Genomic DNA, 6068 nt, shown 5'->3' on the forward strand with positions numbered 1-6068 from the left:
AGGAATTTATCAAATCACTCTGTGAGGTCATGCCCTTTTTTTGAGTTTGAAGGAATAAGGGGGACCAGGACTAGAGTGAACCAGACATCTAGTGAACAAAATGTAAGGAGTAACTCACTCTTAGGTGACACCTTCAGGCTCAGCACGGGAAGGCAGTACCTCCTTAAATTCCACACTCCTCACGGCTTGCTTGCGTCATTCCTGACCTAATCCTAAAGGACAAAATTTAACCAGACTTGGTTTCTGTTACTGGTAATGAAATAACCCTGATGCATTTCCCTTCACCAGGAACTGGGAGAGTTGTTCCTCCTGGAAACACCCATCATACCTTCTAATCATGCCTATACTACCCTTCTGACAGTGCTTCTTATCTCATTACACGTCTTTATTCACCAGCACTCTGTGAATTCCTTAACAAAGGAGGTTTTAATATTGTCCTCTTTGTAGCCCCAATACCTAGCCCTGCCTTGTTGGACAGTGAACAAACGAACGTTCCGTTAACATCGAGCATGCTGTTCCTTCCTGTGTCGTGGGACATCTGCGAGTTCGAGTGTCAGCAAAATTGTTTATCTGTACCACACATTGATGGCAAATTTCAATCATTTTTATTATCCTAATTATAATAATGATTTTCCTACAAACTTGCATGCAATCCCAGTATTGTTCTTTTTTGTTAATATATGTGCTTAAGAAAGCACTGCATTAGATTTGTAACTCACACCTTATGCATGCTTTGTCTTTCTGTCTCCAGCAGGGTCAGCCTTCTTGACCTAAATAGACTAGTAAATACAATAATTAATTTATAAAGGACTCTGAAATACCAGCTGGCAAAATCTCCTATTAATGGTTTGTACAGAACAAAAAAGACTATTTAAGTTGTAGAAGATTTGTACAGAATGTACATATGTACGTATGTATACTCACATCTTTTAATCCACTGAGTTTCCAAGAATGGCAAATCATGAAGTATAGCAAGGAAACAATGTTTAAAATTTGTCACTTTTTTCGGCACGTTTAGTTTGAATTGTAAAAGGAAACCCATGTGACAAAATATTCTCAGATATGTACAAGGGAGCACCCAAAAATGGAATTTATTTATAAAAAAACTGTTTATTCTTATAAGTTTAAACTTTAGTCACCTTCAAAGTACTTTCCATCTGATGCAATACACCTACCAAGACATTTTTTCCACTGCTTAAAACAGTTTTTGAACTTGTCAATTTTGATGCCTTTTAGTGCTTCTGCCGTTTTTTTTTGTTTCACCTCCTCCACATGGGCAAAATGTTTCTCTTTGAGGCCTTTTTTTATTTGAGGAAACAAAAAAAAAGAGTCACTCAGGGTGAGATCAAATGAATAGGGAAGGAGGGGCACAAGGGTCTTGGCTGTTTTAAGTCAAAAACTGCTGTATACTCTGCACTGTGTGGGCAGGTATGCTAGTAAATCACCCACAGTAAAATGGGCAAACACATTGAAAGAGTGTGCAAAATAATTTCACTGGAACTGAACACAGCATCTCACAACAATGCCAGCTAGTACACTGATACAGAGGGGTTCCTAGAACACTCACCTAGCACAGGAAGCCCATATTACAAAGGGTCTCACCCTCCAGAAGATAATTCTGGTTTTGGGGGGTCTCCCCTCATATATTTGGGGTACACAAGGCTTGAATGTCATGAATATCCACACACATATCCCTAGCACTATAATAAACTATTTTGTTCTTTAAACAATGTCAAAGAGAAAAAGATGAACAGTCAGTTTAAGGGTTTCCAATGCTTTGAGAGAGTGACAACTATAATGGCCATTTCTTGGAGCATTTGCCTATTTAATAGCCATGATAGGCAGAATTTTAAGAAGGCTTCCAAGATTTCTGTCCCATGTATTGTACCTCCCCCTCCCCACCCCACCACCTTTCAGTGTGGGCAGGACCTGTGAATGTGATGGGATGTCATCCTTTGACTAGGTTATGTTACACAGCAAATGTGAAATAATCATTTTTCCATGACTACAAAGACTGCTCTCACAGTGGTGGTGCTGGTGGTAATAGAATGGTAGCAGCAGCAGCAGCAGAAACAGATTATAAAGACATTCTTCTACAGACTTTGGAGAAGTAAACTACATGTTGTGAGAGAGTCATGCGATTAGAACCTAAGGGCCATCTCTAAGAAATGAGAGAAAGCCCTGGCTAACATCTGGCAAGAAAGTGGGGACCTCAGTTCTCTAGCTGCAAGAAACTGAAGTCTATCAAAAATCTGAATGAGCTTGGGAGATGACCCTGAGCCTCAGATGAAATTGCAACCCCAGTCAATACCTTGACTGCTATCTGTGAAACCCAAAGCAGAAAATAAGCCATGGCCAGACTTCTGACCCAGAGCAGCTGAGAGATAATAAAAAGAGTTGCATTCAGCTGCTAAGCTTGTGGTAATTTGTTATATGGCACTAGAAAACTAATTCAATAACCAACTGCTTTTTCTTTTCTGTTGATGCTACCCTTTTCCCACAGCAGTGCCTCCCAGCAGTCAGGGTTGCATATTACACCAGGCCCCAGACCACCTGACGTGGCTGATTGCATCTGACCCAACCTAGCACTGCTATAGCCTTTGTCTGGAAATGTGAAGTTGGAGCTTAAAGATTCCAGTTAGGAGTCTCTTGAATGGAAGATATATAACTGTCGATGCTTTAGTAACACTATCTTCTGACCAGGGCTGCCTCTAGGGTATACAAGGCCCTGGAGGAAATATTTGGGGGTGGGCAGGGCAGATGCTCTCTATAGCAACAGTTTGATTGTTAAAGTAATTATAAAAATCATGGGCCTACATAAAGTATAATGATTTACTGATAAAGTTTTGGGGCAAGAAAAAGGTACTAACATAGATGTTTATTGTCTAAAGCAGTGAACATGAAAAATTTTCCTGGTTTCCAGGACCCATTACTTTGTGTTATTTATTGTCAAAAATACCATTTCTGGCTAATTTCATATATTTCACTGAAAGGAAAAGGTAGCAACACTATTGTTATTCACACTGCTATGACTCTTTGAAACATTTTTTTACCTTTTTTTAAAATTTTTTAAATTGAAACAGTATAGATCTTGCTTCTGCAGTTCTCTAATGCCAGTAATTCAATGCTGATTGCATCATTACTCATGACAATATCCACTGTGCTGCCTGTGACTACTGGTTTCCCATGACTCTCTAATGTTAATGGGCTTTGTTGATGATTACTACAAACGCAAGTCTTACCCAGAGAATTCAGGAAAATGGAAAGTTATTTCATTTTATGATCATGTTAAGTTTACCATTTAGAATTTTATAGCATTATTTATAGAATTTAAAGCATTAACATAGGACAACACATTTTCTAACCATCTCTTCTCTTGAACTTACTCTTCTCTTCCCTTACTGCATTGCTGCAACATGACTCTTTTAATGTCGGCTACATCCCTGCCTTCCAAACACATGTTACCCGTGGTCAAGGTAGGCAAGGAGCCTTGAACAGAGCAAGAAGAACAAGCCATATCCATTCCTTGTCCTCCAGGGCTTAAGACCAATCTTGGAAAGCAGGCTGTCACCACATTGAGAAAAAGACTTTGCTAGAAGGACTCACTGGATTTGCAGTGCTACAGTCTAGAAAACCCTAGGAGGGGACAAGCAAGGCCCTGACCAGGACTAATGGTGCTGTGACTGCCCTGACTGTCAGCAGCAGGGTGGGGCAGGGGACTTCAGGATCAAGGTCACCTGCTGCTACCTGTGCTTTCCACCATTGCTGTCTACCAGGCAGCTCCTGGGTCTGAGCACAGACAGGGATGAGCCCACATACCAACACACATAGGTGGCTCCGGCCCAAGGAGGACACTGGGTAGCCAAAGCCCTGAACTCTTCCTGTGTCTAATGTTAGCGAAAACCACCCCAAAATCAGTGAATCAGCACCATTCAGAAAGCCATTTTGTTGTTTAAATCTGGTGTAATCCCATGAAAGAAATACTACCCTGGCCAAAAGGAGCTTCTGCTCTCCAGGAATAGGCATGGCCATGCAGCCCAAGGCCACCCACAGGTGTAAGTCCCAGAGCTCCTCAGGCACCTGGTGGACCCCACGCACAGTTGGGGGGTATTGTTGATAGGGCCCTGAAAGGGAGAAGCAGGGACCAAAGCCACTCAAGTCCCTGTCCAGGTTTAGAGTGCCCTGCCCAGAAGGTCCTGCTGCCCTGGCCAGACCCCACTAAGAGACGCTTCAGGACTCACACAGGACTAGGTCCCAGCTCCCAGCACTGAACGGGACTTAGAACATTTCCAGAAAGGTTTTCCAAAGTGTGGACTGCCCCCTCCCCCCCAGGTACGTGGTTGGGTTAAGAGGCCCTCTTGCTCAGGTCTAAGGGCAGTACTGTTTCTTCCTGTTCTATGAACTAAGCAATAGGGAAAACTGGTTTGCAGAAAGATAATGATGTATAATTAGAGTTTAGCAACAGACCGAGAAAGTGTGCTGCTTGAATGCAGGATGGCTTCTATAAGTCTCCTGAATCAGCACCCTTGCCCTCCTATTCCATCACATACATTCTCTTTATAATGTTAACTCCCTCCCCTTTTTGTTGTTTAAACCATTTTATTTTTATGTTACTTACAAGCAAACAGAGCTCTAATACAGTATGCAAAGCCAGATTCTTAGCTTTGCAGGTTCAGAAACTCAATTTTATCATTTTCACCAGAACCAACTAAACTCTCAGGGATAAGTATGTTAAAAGGACTCATAAGAAACTGATGTGTATCTCAGAATGCCAATTTCTCAATATATAAAGAAAGTTAAATCTAGAAATAATAACTTTTTAAAATTTTATTGTTCTAGGAAGAAAAACTTGTATGGGGAATTCACTCTGGGTCTTTTATCACAGTAGGTTAACTGCACTCAGAAGAGAAAATCTCTTCTGAGTACAGTTATTTAGAAAATATTTAGCTGAATAGCTGATAATATTTAGCAAGTATTTACTGACTGAGGAGATAGGTGGCATATAAGATGGGTAAATTTAAGTATTTTTAAATCTTTTTTGAAAGATTTAAACATTTATTTATTTACTTACTTATTTACTTATTTTAGAAAGAAGAGAACCAAGAAAGAAACATAGACAGACGCAGAGAGAGAGAGAGAGAGAGAGAGAGAGAGAGAGATTTGGTGTTCCACTTACTGATGCATTCATTAGTATTCACTAGTTGACTAGTATGTGCCATGACCTGAGGTCAAACCCTCAACCTTGGAGTTGTGGATGACATTCTAACCAATTTAGCTACCTGGCCAGGTTTTAAACTTCTTACTGAGGTTAAAAATAGCACCCAAGTTGTAAGTGTTGTGAAAAGCTACCATAAGTGGAGCTATTTTAAAGTGGAGTCAGAGCATCCATTCCAGAGGAACAGCATTGCACATCTTACTCCTTGAATCTTTGGAATGTTTAAACTGGGCAAAATAACCTTTGGGCTAGGCCAAAGCAGCATTATCTTCCCAATGACTGTTTTTCAAGCTAACAGGAAATCAGAACTCGATTACAAAACCTGATAATTAAAGAAATTCTTTAGAATCAGAAAATAGCCACGTACAACTAAGGAGTAATTTAGCTTATTAGCATATAGAAATTTCTTCCTTTTATTAATCTAGTTATTTCCCTTCCTTTTCTCATAAAACCTCCTTGCCTTCACCCCATAATCGGAACTCTATCTGGGTTTCTGCTTGAATCAGTGCTTCCCAAAAAGATATTCTTTGATCTTAAATAAACTCTTATTGCCTCTTACTTTGGCCTTTTATTTTCAGGTTAACAGCATGCAGCTCAATGAATTTTTATAAGGTGAAGATAACTATTTAACCAGAACCCACATTATGACAAAGAATATTAACAGGACACCCAAAGCCCCCTCATGTCCCCTTTTAGCTACAATTTCCTCCCTACTCCCTAGATTAACTGTTATCATAGATTAGTTTTAGCTGCTTTTGAACTTCATGTGAATGGAATCATAAAACATGTACTGGTTTGTGACTGGCTTTTCGATTGAATATTGTATTTCTGAGTCACAGCCAAACTATTCCAT

This window comes from Phyllostomus hastatus, unplaced genomic scaffold, assembly GCF_019186645.2.
Source record: "Phyllostomus hastatus isolate PE091 unplaced genomic scaffold, TTU_PhHast_1.1 phas_contig_209, whole genome shotgun sequence".
Lineage (NCBI taxonomy): Eukaryota > Metazoa > Chordata > Mammalia > Chiroptera > Phyllostomidae > Phyllostomus > Phyllostomus hastatus.